Here is a 14,918-nt window from a genome sequence, read left to right as displayed (position 1 = left end):
TTAGGCGGCGCCACCATACACCGAAATACTACCAAAAACAACCTACGTAATTCGGTCGGGTTATTTGTTGCCTTACATGTTATACTCACGTTTCAGAGCCTAACTAGCGCCACCGGAGAGATAAGGAACTATTATTTAAAGCTGAAAGCGGTCACTTTTGCAACAATTCTGCCATAAGAGATTGGCATCCTTTCTTCTTCTTCTTCTTTTAAAATTATGGCTTCAGCCCAGTGGGACTATTTCGCCAGTATCAAGGTATTGAGAGGTTTACAAACGACAAAAATTGTACGGTTGTACAAGACAGTGTACGGTGATTTGTTAGCTCTTGTAAATCGATAGCTAGTCTTTACAAGAAGCACGTGGACTACCGGCCGTTGACTCCAAGATGGTGGTTAAACGCGCTTCAAAATTAATTCTCCATTCACTGCACACTACCACATTAGTTTACTGTATAATAAGCTATCGATATTACACTTTAAACAATATTAATAAGCAAAAAACAAAGTAATTAATCACGATGCTAACTATCAAGATGGCGCTCGAACCGGAAGTCGGCATCCTTTCTATACCATACATAGTCGTGCACGCAAAGGGACGTCAAGTTGGCTTAAAGGACTCGCATCCAGGCCATAATTGTAAAAAAAAGGGACGTCAAGTTGTGCCATCCCTACAGGCCCCTCCACACTCGTGCGAGCCGCGTGGCGTGAGCAATGCTGAGCCGAAGTCGAACGGAGCCGAGTTATGAGTTTACCCGAAGCGAGGAGTTTCGCACCCCTGAGGGTCTACCGCAAAATCGAAATACGCATGTTGTGGGGATTTTTTTCTTTTACTCCAATGAAGGCGTAATTAGAGTGACAGAGAAAGATGCCCGCAATTTGTGAACTTCGATTTTCGCGGTCATAGCCCTAGTGTCGCTAAGAGTAATGGAAAATGTTTCCAAGTAGGTAATAAACCAGTTATAATTTACGCTCTTAAGGTTTAGTTCGCTAATCAGCTAAATCGGCTCCACACTCGCGTTCGTGCGTAGTCTGGAGCGACCTAGCCTGACAAGAAATTGTAGAAAATTATTGCGGGCGCCACTTCCTGGCACATTTTTGACGTAAAATGCTTAAACATGGCAACAATTTAGTATGGAATTTTTTATAGTTCCATTTTATATTTCTACTATTTACTATTTCTACTATTTTATGTCGCACTATTACTATTCTATTTTCTTTTTAATAACGTTTCGTTCAAGGACGAATCACAATTGTTGTTAATTATTATGATTAGAAATTAATTCATATCGATATCGATAAGACTCGAGTTGAGTCGATGTTTAATTAATCACTAGTATGAGTACGTTTTTGCCCCCGAAAAACCGGATTATGATCACGATGGTCGTGGTCATTGTCATTGCTAATTTGCTATAAGTTTCCTCATAGCCCATTGTTCTCATCTACGCACATACCACTGTCAATACCGTCTAATTTTTATTCTCGAAAATAAATAAAAATGTCTATGTCAGTCGTTTACCTTTATTACCATATTTTAATCGATGTTAGTATGTTATGTTATTTAATGGCTAATGGCAAATATATGTTTGTAAACGGAAATTTATCTACATATATAAAAATAATAAATAGCCGCAATCGTCACTATCTAGTATCAAAGATAATAATACTCACTAGGGTCACTATCGTCTGCATTTCATTATTTTGTATAGCTTCGCGAATCGATTTGAGTGCGCAGCGCAGTATCGACGTCTTCGATTGTAAACATTTTGTTATTTGTGGCAATGGCAACATTATTTGGGCTGTGCGAGCCGTCATCAAAATTCTTCGATATTGGATTTCTTGGTCTTGGATTTTCGTCACGGACATTTGGGCATCCTTACTATCCTTTCAGCAGAATAGTTTTGTTATTTTGTTAAAACCATGGCAGATCCAAAAGATGTTATTAGCATGAAGTCGTGTCGAATATGTCTGACAAACAAGAAACCCCTGTGTCCCCTATTTCGATACAAATTGTCTGGTAATTACGCTGAAATGCTTACCGCCATTGCAGATGTAAAGGTAGGTTGTTCAATCCCTAAACTAGTGATGTACTCTCACTACTATTGTTTGTTATTGTAAAAGATTGACGTAAAGTTGTGTATGTTTTTATTTATTCTTGAGATTACAATGGGTTTTTCGATTTCACATAGGTATCATCGAATGATGGTTTGCCAGATAAGATTTGTAACAAATGCTGCACTTCTTTGGAGAAAGCATATCTCCTTAGGACTGTTGCTGAAAGGTGAGCATTTCAATATTTATTGTGGTATATACTTAAATAAATCCAATAGTGATATGTACTTCGGACTGCAATGGGTACGCACGCTACCTTTGTCCGCAGGTTGTGCAGTAGTTTACTGTATTTGCCTACTTTAAATTCCCTCTAACCACTATACCTACTCTTAAGTGTTTTTTTTATTGGCATCGCGCTCCTGTAGGCCGGTCATATGATTGGCGCGACAGTATCTCGCCGCGAGATAGACTATTCGTCTTTTACTAACTGTATGAATTAAAGAGGGACGGGTAGTCTATGTCGCGGCGAGATACTCTCGCGCCAATCATGTGCTAGCCCGGCTGGCGCATTCAGCCAATATCTTAATTGTTTGTATATTTCAGATCCGATAAACTTCTGAGAAAGGCTGTAATTAAAATAAATGAAAACGTTCCAACAAAAAAGATAGCGTTTGACTCTTTCACTGATATAAAAAGTGAGATAGCACCACTAGCCGTCAAATCTGAGCCAAAATGGGAAATGGAAATAGAAGTTCTTGACACCTTAAATGCGCCGAAGCCGATGGACCCCATCGATGGCAAGGATATAGTCATAGCCAACACTGTGATCAGGAAAGTTGAACCGGGCTCTGAGGAACCTAAAAAGGAAACCTCGGAGGATGTCGACCTGACATGGACCAAGACTAAATCTAATAATTATGATGTGAGTTGTGTTAATTTAATTATTTTATTAGGCTTAGTCTAATTGTAATGATAACTTTTTGGGATCAAGCAATTAGTTTAGTTACAGGTGGGCCATATGCTTGTTTGCCACCGATGTGGTATAAAAAAAATTAAATAAGTGTATTCCGAAAAGACACCTGTGCGGTATTGCCAATATCCCATCTAAAGCCTGACCAGGAATAAAAAAATAATAAAAAAAACTGATCTGTCACCCATACATGAGATTAACAGCGCCCTCTTGACAATGATCATATATTATAACTGGTCAGGCTTTACATGACATGGATTCCAGATTTTAAATTTTATTTTTATAGGAAATTTAATTCATCACAGTCAGTGTTGGCACAGAATAACTAATAGTACTATTTTGTGTAGGTTTTTAATATGCTTTAAATATTATACTAATAACAGGAATCGGAGGAAAGTAATACAACATTTACTTGTATTATGTCAGCATTTTTGAAATGCTTTGACTTGTTTTTTTTTTTCTAAATTTTAATCTAATTGCAGGCAGAATACCTGGATGATGATTTCTTCCAAGATGATGATGATGATGATTATGTGCCACCCAAAGAGAAACAGAAAACTAAATTTAAGAAACCAAAGTTGTCTGATATCAAAGTTTTCAAGGAAACGAAAAAGACTATTGTTAGAAAACTGAAAGTACTAACCAAGTCAGACAACTTTGAAACCTTGAGCTCTAGTGATGGAAAAGGAAAGACAGCAACAACTATTACGTGCTGTAAGTATGAAAAGGATAATGGCCTTGCGTGTGTTTGTACACATATGTGTCATTTTCAAGCAAAAGGTACCACATTGTCGCTTGCCATAAGGACGCTCTGACAGGTTTTTCGTATAAAGATACAAGCACTTTTCGTCCTTATGGTAAGCGACAATGTGGTACCTTTTAATTGAAAACGTCACATATCATATGTGGTATAAATGTGGACCCTTCCATAGACACACCAAAATTAACAAATTGTTGAGCAAAATTTCTATGACACTATACGCGTGTCTGGTCAATGTAAAGTCACGCTCCGTGATTATTGAGCTATTTAGGTTTCTAGCTAAATAGGACGTTCCACAGCGTAAGTATTGCAACCAATTTAGCTGGGGCCCTAAATGGCTCAACAATCATAGTGTGACCATTTATGTACAAACAAGTCAATACACAAAATAAAAATAAAATAAAAATAGCCTTTATTTCTACTATTACATTTACATAATAATTTAATCACATTTACAGGTTAGGTAATAGTAGTCGCCTCCGTGGCGTAGGCCTCCCCCAAGCTCTTCCACAGTGCTCTGTCACGAGCCTTACTCATCCAATCTAAACCCGTTATTTCGGTGAAGACATCCCTCCATCTCTTCCTCGGGTGTCCTTGACCTCTGTTCCCTTCGTACGGGTACCATTCCACCAAACGCTTCGTCCACCTGTTCTCCATACGGCATATGTGCCCTGCCCATTGCCATTTTAATTTCTCATTTTGGTTTTTACATCTACCACTTTTGTTGTTTTTCTTATTTTGTGGTTGTTTACCCTGTCTGCTATCTTTATCCCGAGCATACTTCTTTCCATCTTGCGTTGGCAAACAGCGATTCTTTCTTCATCTTTCTTCCTTAAAGACCATGTCTGACAACCATATGTTAAGCATGGAAGTATAGTCATGTCGTGGAGTTTTTTCTTTATATTAATATGGACAGAGCCGTTTTTCATGATCTCCTTTAATCCCCAGTACTTTTTCCACGATGTAGATATTCTTCTTTGAATTTCCTTTTCTGTGTGGTCAAACGACACTGTTTGGTCAAGATATATATACTCTTCCACGTATTCTATTTTTTCGCCCTACACTTTACTTTAGTCAATACACAATTAGCCTTTAATCACTGACTCTTTTAAAGTTATGTTTGTTTTCTTTATAATTGATTATTAATTTTCACTAGTCACGGTTCCCGACAAAAGCCTCCTCTAAAGCTCTCCAGTCATCTCTATTTCGAGCTGTTCTTATCCACTTTGGTGGGAAATCGTCCTCCCATTAAAATTTTCGGGTATCCTTGACCTCTCTTGCTGTATGTCGGGAACCAGTTGGTTATATTTTGTGCCCATGTTGGGATTTCAAAGGTATAGTCCAGCTAAGAATATAAAATAGGAGTAATAACACCTTTTACTTTACCCATGTCCAGATCCGATAATGAAGAACGGCTCCCGCGGACCACCGATCCTCCTCAAGCGGCCAAAAGACGCGACGATCCTCAAGGTGCACCCCAACTACAAGCCGAGGACGGACGCCACGCGGCTCGTCCGGCGCGACAAGCCCGTCCGCATGGTCCGCTCGGCCAAACCCGTGGTGAAGCAGAGGGAGAAGATGGTGTGCCCGGTCTGCGGGATTCTCACTTACACTCTTGGCAACCACATTGCTACGCATCAAGGTTAGTACAGTTGGGCACCTGTCGGGCACAAGTCTTGTGTCCATGATATTGCAGTCACGGTGTTAACAAGACGAAGGCCAAAACCTTGAGTGGGATGAGGCTCTCCACATGTTTCACTCTGCCAAACCAGTGGTGAAGCAGAGGGAGAAGATGGTGTGCCCGGTCTGCGGGATTCTCACTTACACTCTTGGCAACCACATTGCTACGCATCAAGGTTAGTATCACAGTTGGGCACCTGTCGGGCACAAGTCTCGTGTCAATGATATTGCAGTCACGGTGTTAACAAAACTAAGGCCAAAACCTTGAGTGGGACAAGGCTCTCCACATGGTTCGCTCTGCCAAACCAGTGGTGAAACAGAGCTCTTAAACATACTTTGATGTGTAGCTATGTGATTGCCACGTGTGTACGTAAGTATGCCGCAGACAGGACACACCGTCTGCGGCATACTTACGTACACACGTGGCACATAGCTACACATCAAAGTATGTTTAAAAGCTGGTCTGACAGTTGTAATTCCAGGGTTAACAAAGGGCGGAGGGCAAGCGCCACCTAAACCGTGACATCTTAGCACATAGGATTTTTTTATTAACAAACCATGGTAGTTGTAGTTATTACTATTAGACATTCAGAAGTGTATAGGTATACCTAAATTGAAAAATATTTTTTCCACTACTTTGTCTTCGAACTATAAAGTACCTGATAGTAGTAGGTAGGTCTATTTCTACTTCTCTAAGTTTTCAGTGCAGGCTACATTACAGAGGGCATAAATCTGTCTATAGGTGACTTGGGAAGTCCTAATTATTATTATTATTACAGCTTTATTTTCCATTTAACAATGTATTTTCCAATTTATACTTTATCTATAACTGTCTTTGTTATGTGGCCCCTCTGAGGGTAAAAGCCTCCTCCATTCTTTTCCACCTTTCCCTGTCCTTTGCCGTATACATCCAGCTTTTTCCTGCTGTGTTTATTATGTCATCGGCCCATCTTTTCTTTGGTCTTCCCCACTTTCTTTTGCCTTTTGGGCCTAGCCATATAGTTGTTTGACGCGTCCATCTCCTATCTTCATATCTTGCCAAGTGTCCTGCCCAATTCCACTTCTGTTTTAAACTAAAATTAAGAGCATCTGTTAATCTAGTTTTTATGCGGATGTCTGCGTTTCTCGTTTTTTGTATCTTCCTGAGTTTCAGTATACTTCGGTCCATCGCATGTTGACAAGATAGTATTTTGTTTTTTACTTTTTCAGTGTAGACCCATGTCTGGCTAGCGTATGTTAAGCTGGGAAGAATGGAAGAGTCCATTATGGTCTTCTTTATACTAAGGTTATAGTTCCTTTTTAGGATTTCTTTTTGGGCCCAGTATTTCTTCCAAGCTATACTTATTCGTCTGTCTATTTCATTTTCGTTGCTATTTGCTTCAAAGGACACTAATTTACCTAGGTATACATATTCTTCTGCGTATTCTATCGGTTTTCCCTCTACATTTACTGTTTTCTTTCGGCTATTTGTCATGATTTTAGTTTTGGATGGATTCATGTGTAGGCCAATTTTTTTGCTCTCATAGTTTAGGCTTTGTAGCATTGATTCTAGGTCCGTCGTCCTAAGTCCTAATATTATGTATTAAAGCGAAAGTTATTTTTTCAGAGAAAAAACGATACTCCTGCGGTCAATGCACGCGATCATTCGCGCAGAAGGCGAACCTGCAAGTACATCAGAAACAGCACACGGGCGTCAAGGACCACATCTGCGAGGTTTGCGGCGCTGGTTTCTACAGCCAGAAGTCATTAGTCAGGTAACAGCAACACTGGACCTTATGACTTCTTCTTATCGTGTGAAGGGATCATAACTAAATAATATCTTGCCACCTCTAACCCCCGGAGGTTAATGACTAAAGGAGTATGATAAAAGAAGGGTTATGAATTGTAAATTGGGTCATTCGCAAAGTATATGACTGCAGTCAGCCTTAACTCCGACAAACTTTTCATACATTTATGATTTGATGGAGTTTAGACGCAGACACAAATCTGGAGAATGACCCAATTAAGGAGCCGTACCGTAGGTTCAGGCAGCAGTTATTCAAATATTGTAGCGCTTTTTATACCATGATACGGGTAATATGGTTGCCTTGCTCTAGTCTAGTAACTTCATTGATTCGAAACCAGATTGAATAACTAGAGCTCTATAAAATAATTCATGAACATATGTAGGTTAAAAATTCGTAACTATATTTCCAAAAAAGCTAAACATATGAAAATAGCTTTTAAAAATTCGCAACAGGGACCGGACAACCCTTTCCGCGATAAAACCCTTTCAATGGGCAACACTTAAACACGGCTAACACATTGAAAGACTTTCCCTTTTGAACTGCAAGCCCATTCATACCCTTACCTTTGACTAACCCTTACCGAAATGCTAACCAAAAATAAGGCTAGCCCTTAATAAGGGTTACCCTTATCTTTAAGCGCTTTTTATAAAGGTTTCCCTTTGCGTGAAAGAGATAGGATTAGTATATATCTACGGTAGTGTATGAAAAGGAAAGAAAATACGTGCCTAGTCAAAGAACGCCGCCGTCGCCGCCGACGATCGCTCGGATTCGAAGTAATGTGTGCTTTATGAACAAGGTAGACGACTTAAATTAGCACGCTTATATGCTAAAAGGGAAGCCCTTTATAAGGCTAACCCTTATAAGCAATATGCAAGGTGTTGGTGAGCGGATGATAAGGGTTTTGTAAGGGTATTTGGGCTACCGATCACTCAAATGTGGTAGCTTTATATAAGGGTTTTTAAAACCAAAACAAAGGGTTTCGTCTGGCAAAGGGTATGGTGAGTTAAGCCTTATGCAATACCCTTATAAAACCCCGATAAGGGATAGCGGGCCGGTCCCTGATTCGCAATTACTTTTTTTTACTTTAACTAAAAATAACAAAACATGGTTTTTGACCTATTTTAGTGATCCAATCAAAAAGCTGAGGGTCCACGGTCCGGTTACCGGTAGCGGTATTTATTTGTCTGATAAACGTTGACATTTGTTCCTTATTTAACCCTTCGAACGCCGGACTAGACGGCGAAGGAATATGCCGTGCTCCGGACGCCAGCCTATCGCGATTATTTAAGCAAATTGAACATTACGGAGTCCCGCGTAAGTCCCTATTGCATTAGCGAAGCTGACGGCTGTGGCCGTCGTTGGCGTCCTTGGCAAGACTTTCCGATGACGTCCACAGCAGTGTTGGTCGAAACGTTAATGCAATTAACCATTAACCAGTACGAATTTAACCGTAAACTGTAACCGTCCGTTAAGGTTTACGGTTCAATTTGTACTGGTTAATGGTTAATTGCAATTAACGTTCGGCCAACACTGGTCCACAGCCGCCTTTTAAGGGTTAAGAATGTGTTCATCCGTACCCAGCCCGGAAGCTAAAACCTGATGTGGATCGAGGTGGATAACAGGAATTTCAATACATATATCATCACTACTTTGAAAAAATCTCGTATCGCGCACTGCTACTCAAAGTTAAAACGCAGTAACTCTGCGTCCCATACATAGTTATCACATTTTTTTTATTGACAGAACAAGATACGAGTTTTTTTTTTCAAAGTAGTCACGATATTTCATTGTCTGCTTCAAAATAGATTTGTATACTGCAGGTGTATTTCATTTCAGGCATAATCTAATCCACAAAGGAGAGAGGCCCTACCCGTGTACGCTGTGCAATAAGAGGTTCATTGCAGTAAGTCATTTATATATATATACCATATATCTATCTATCTGGAACAACATATCTTGTACAAAACTGCAATTATTAATTGGAAATGTTATATTATCTGTACTAATTTCGAGCTTTTTTAATTCAAGTAGGACAAAAAAGTGTCATTTATAGGGTTCCGTACCCAAAGGGTAAAAACGGGACCCTATTACTAAGACTTCGCTCTGTCTGTCTGTCTGTCCGTCTGTCACCAGGCTGTATCTCATCAACCGTGATAGCTAGACAGTTGTAATTTTCACAGATGATGTATTTCTTTTGCCGCTATAACAACAAATAAGTACTAAAAACAGAATAAAATAAATATTTAAGTGGGGCTCCCATACAACAAACGTGTTTTTTTTTTTTTCGTTTTTTGCGTAATGGTACGGAACCCGTCGTGCGCGAGTCTGACTCGCACTTGGCCGTTTTTTTTACATGTGTTCCCATTATGTTCCCATTTTCCATATTCATACTGTATCTTGTATAGTGGTAACACAAAGCAAAGTTTTAAATTTCTTTAGAAATTGTGATGTGATGGAAACTTGAAGAAAAGATCATAATTTGTAAGTGTAGCCAAGGTTGCGGATTCGAGTCCCGCTAGGAACTTAAATTTTAAATCGATTTTAAAAATACTAATTAATCTAAGTTACGGGTTAGCCCAAAAATGTGTTGACAAATATTTTTTTACGAATAATTTGCTTACACGTAACTAAAAAAACGAATTGTCTTCAAATATTCTCGTTTAGCTTTGATACCAAACGCTAACGTTTGTTAACATTACATAATCAATATGTCGCAGTAAAAACTTTGTCAACGTGTTTCTGGGTCAAGCTATCTGATAAACTATATGCATTTTCAACACCTACGTCGGTTGCGTCCGCTCGCGGTTCTGCTTCTGTCGTTATAGCCCGAGTGCATGCTTAGACGTAAACAATTTATTTTTATCAAAACTGTTCGCTCGCAAATTAAACATGAAACCATGGACAAAAGAACTATATACAGGTACACAGTTAAATAACGTATAGATTGTTTAGTTTTTCTTTTTGACAATCCACTCCACAGCGTACTTAAGAATATAAAACAATTGTTAGGGTTGGTTAGCTGTAGTGAAAAGTAAAGATTCAGCCGCGTAAAGCTATTTAAGTAGTTCAGCTGCCAAAACAACTCCACGATAGTGAGCTGTAAAGATAGTAAACCGAAATTAAGATAGAGATTGAAAAGAGTGATAGAGAGGCAGCTAATGGATAATAAATTCCGAAAGGACAGTTAAGTTTGTCGATGATTATAGTTCTATTGTCTATAGTAAAGGTCGTAACACACCATCGCACCGCACCGCGACCTTGGAGCAGTTTTAGGAATAGGTAGTACTGGCGTGGGCTTCCACACTATCGCACCGAACCGTCAAAACGGTGCGATCCTACCTTACAGACTGCCGCACAGGTGCGCCAGTGTTGCCAAGTGTCACATATTCCCATGTTTTTCATAGACAATTGTCTATTTTTCATAGACAAACATGAAAATATGGGACACTTGGCAACACTGGCGCACACCACACCATCGCACCGCACCAAGCGATATCTCTTTCTCGCTCTTACTTATGGGTGCGTCGCACAAGTACCTTGGTGCGGTGCGATGGTGTGGTACGGCCCTAAGGTGGGATCACACCGTTTTGACGGTTCGGTGCGATAGTGTGGAAGCCCACGCCAGCACTACCTATTCCTAGAACTGCTCCAAGGTCGCGGTGCGATGGTGTGTTACGTCCTTAAAACTTGGGAATTGTTCCAGCGTTGCGATCTGAACCGACACCTACGCATTCACTCCGGCTACAAGCCATTCAAGTGCGCCACTTGCACCATGTCCTTCAACGCGAAGCACCAACTGCAGAACCACGAGCGCATGCATACAGGCGAAAGACCATACTCCTGCGAAGTAAGCTACCTCAAAACCTCGTTTACTATAGGTTGGCGGTTTGAACCGGCACATGAGGACACACACGGGCGACAAGCGGTTCAGATGCGATATCTGCGACCGCGTGTTCATGCAGAGCCATCATCTGACTAATCATAAACTCTCGCATACGGGGGACAAACCTTTTACGTGCCAGGTTAGTGCTGATTTAAGTAGGTACTCCTGCGAAATAAGTAACTAACACTTTTGGCGATTTGAAACGGCATCTACGCATTCACCCCAGCTACAAGCCGTTCAAGTACACCATGTCAGGCGTGACTCACTCCTCGATTTCGTCGCGCCGCTACAAGTGCATGCGGCCGCCCTCAGTTCTGAGGTCTAGCCATAGTAATCGCCGCGCACCGCTACGGAACGGACGCCTGTTCGCGCATGCGCCACCTAGCGGTTATATCTGTCGTAATAAACGCGTTTTGTTGGAGAGTGAATCTTCTGCACCTAGTACTATTATTTATACTGTGGCCATGTGTACTATGTCCTTCGATGCAAAACATCAACTGCTGAACCACAAGCGCATGCACACAGGCGAAAGACCATACACCTGCGAAGTAAGTAACTGTAACACCGTTTTCTATAGGGTTCCGGTTTGAGATGGCATTCTGCATGGCAAAATCTTGCAAAGGACAGCGAAATTGAAAATTTATTAATTGACAAAAAAAATCAAAACTTATGACCGCTTATAAACGCTTGTAGGTATAAGCGGCAAAACTCTTCCGGTGGCATACATCCTATACGTGTATATACACGTCCGTTGTTTTAAGTGTCCGTGCTATGCGACTACGTCCAGAGTTGTTTGTGGCTACCGACGCCTACATCCAATAAACAAAACCTCGTCGCCAAAGGCAGACAACAACAACATGTCTGATGAAAGCAACTTAAACAACTTATACGAGTATATACAATCGGCCTTAAGGAAACGTAAATCCCATGAATTATATATAAATACCTTAATATGAGCAATAAGGTGGTGTATACATATTTTGGTCACTTTGTCCGTATCAATATTTCCAGACGTGAGTGTATAACATAATTGAAATCCCGCAGGTATGCAACGTGTGCTTCAGCTACAAAGTGAACCTGAACAACCACGTGTACAAGGTGCACGGCATCAACCTGAAGTTCAAGTCCATCCACACGGTGACGGAGGAGATCCTGCGCCGCGAGATGGGGCTCGCGGGCGAGGCGCGCGCCGCCATCGCGCACATCCTGCCCACCCTGGACCAGGCGCACGCGCACGCGCACGCGCACGCGCAGGAACAGGTGCAAGTGGATTATGCAGTCGCACACTAGCCAACAATACTGGTTCAAGTAAAAGCTAATTAAATGTTGGAAGTGGGAAACACATGTATTTTAATCCCTTAGTGGACTACGACATTATGATGTCATGCAAATATCAAAGTACTACTACTTAATGGCGCAGCGACCCAAAATGAGTCTTGGCCTCCGACACGAGTAAACGCCAGTTATTTCGATCCTGCTCGATCAGAGTTTAAATATCAGAGGGTTCTTCCAATTTTCTCGACGGAATAATAAAATGTCGAAGAATTATGGTTTATTCTTCATACAAATGTCAAGCCATTAAGAGGTTAAAATGATGTACTGACAACGATGACTAGTAGAGATAGCAAAGAATCTAACCAGGTCATAATAAATAATAGTAAAGAATCGATGTGATTAAGTTTGCAGTGAGATACTGTGGAATTACTGAATTTCACAATTTTGTTATGAAAATAAGTTGTAAACCCATAGATTATACTGGTTCCAACTGGAACCAACAGTGACAGAAGTCACAGATAGTTTATTTTAATTTGGATTTGACATATCATGTTTTGTTTCTTTAATGAATCGCAGCGCTAAAGTCGTCGTCAATAGAACTTGCAAATAATTTTACCTTCATTACTTTGTAATCTCGCTTTTTAAAAGGACTACCATGACCTTATCAACAGTCTATATACTTAAAAAAATTTTTTTGCATAATTAAATGTTAATTATTAATATTTTAAGGAAAATAACCTTCGTAAAAATGTTAGGTTATGTGTCAAACGCTAACAAAATCTGTCATATTTGTTTAAATTATTTGCAAGTTCTATTGACGACGACTTTATAATATTTGTTAACCTTTTCGACGCCGTGTCAAACACAATAGCTGTCATCCAGACGCCACGTCACCGAAGTGTCAAAACCGAAATTGAACTTTATGCATATGCATGTAGGTCATGTTGCTCTGTGGTCTATGACCGATTAATCGGTTATGGCGTTGAACCTACGGTGCGTAATCGGTCATTGGCGTCCAAAAGGTTAAGCTTTAGCTGTTGCGATATTGTCGCTGCTGGCGTAGACTCGTGACTATCATTTAGCTCGATTTCCAACAGATCCGATCACCAGGTTTTGTTTTTTTACATTGTCATGCATAAGATCCTTATGCCTAGGCCACGAACGCTCCAAAAAAAAAACTATTTGTTCGGCGTGGACTTTATTTGCTCAGCGAGTGGTTTTCCTGGTAAAGAAGCTGAAATTTGTTCAGCGAAAGAGGTTTAAGTTTGAAAGAAGTGTATGTTAATACTGTGAACGTAATAATGAAGAAGCGTGTATTAAAGTTTATTGTAATTTTTAAGTTTGCATTTTATTATATTCCTTTTTATTATTTTATTTATTCAGTGTGGGCGGAAACCACACCGGCCGTTTATCAAAAACTTGTAGCTTGTAATACAAGTGGAAGTCCCTTTTTGACAGCTTTTGTTAGAAAGGGACTTCCACTTGTATTACAAGCTACAAGCTTTTGATAAACGGGCCCCAGGTCAGGCGAAATTGAACCGTATGCCAGTATCACAGAGGCTGATTTTGAAAATCTTTTCTAACCTATACATCTGGTATATAATTTTATACCAGATGATGATTAACCTCCGATTTGATATCCCAATAGTATATATATGTACTATATACTGAAATGGCAGTAATTAGTCAATTTAGTACTCAATCAATCATCATGCTTTTAAACATCTTTTGAAGTTTGTACAAAACTGACACATTTGAACAAATTGAGGCAATCAAACTGTCATTTTGTATCTGGTTCAGTAGTCAGTAGGGCTAAGATGGTCGGTTTTTTTATCATCTGTCATCATGCCTGTCACGTTCCAACGTGTATGCAAGTGCGAAAGTGACGCATGACATGACAAGTGATAAAAATGCGACCACGATACCGCCGCTGGGATAACTCTGTTAGAGCCAGTTGCACTAACCACAAAGAGACCTATGAACGGCAGACTGTTTGGTGCAACTGGCCCTTAAGCGAAGAACCCACGAGCCACGTAGCGGTGTGGTGTGGGTGCGGCCCCGCCCCCGCCCCCGCTGCACCGCGCGGGTGTGGTGTGGGTGCGCCCCCGCCCCCGCTGCACCGCGCGGGTGTGGTGTGGGTGCGCCCCCGCCCCCGCTGCACCGCGCGGGTGTGGTGTGGGTGCGCCCCCGCCCCCGCTGCACCGCGCGGGTGTGGTGTGGGTGCGCCCCCGCCCCCGCTGCACCGCGCGGGTGTGGTGTGGGTGCGCCCCCGCCCCCGCTGCACCGCGCGGGTGTGGTGTGGGTGCGCCCCCGCCCCCGCCCCCGCTGCACCGCGCGGGTGTGGTGTGGGTGCGCCCCCGCCCCCGCTGCACCGCGCGGGTGTGGTGTGGGTGCGCCCCCGCCCCCGCTGCACCGCGCGGGTGTGGTGTGGGTGCGGCCACGCCCCCGCCCCCGCCCCCGCTGCACCGCGCGGTACGGCGGAGGCGCGGCGTGAAATTTTGTATTACGTGGGTTC

General features: G+C 41.5%; 1 pseudogene; it reads left to right on the top strand.

Moving 5' to 3' along the window:
- Positions 1-1,898: 1,898 nt before the first annotated feature.
- On the top strand, positions 1,899-13,742 carry LOC134742944 (zinc finger protein 436-like; annotated as a pseudogene).
- Positions 13,743-14,918: the final 1,176 nt, after the last annotated feature.

The sequence above is a fragment of the Cydia strobilella genome, chromosome 7, assembly GCF_947568885.1.
Source record: "Cydia strobilella chromosome 7, ilCydStro3.1, whole genome shotgun sequence".
NCBI classification, from domain to species: domain Eukaryota; kingdom Metazoa; phylum Arthropoda; class Insecta; order Lepidoptera; family Tortricidae; genus Cydia; species Cydia strobilella.
The sequence above is the reverse complement of the archived record's forward strand: the minus strand, read 5'-3'. Positions and strand labels throughout refer to the sequence as shown.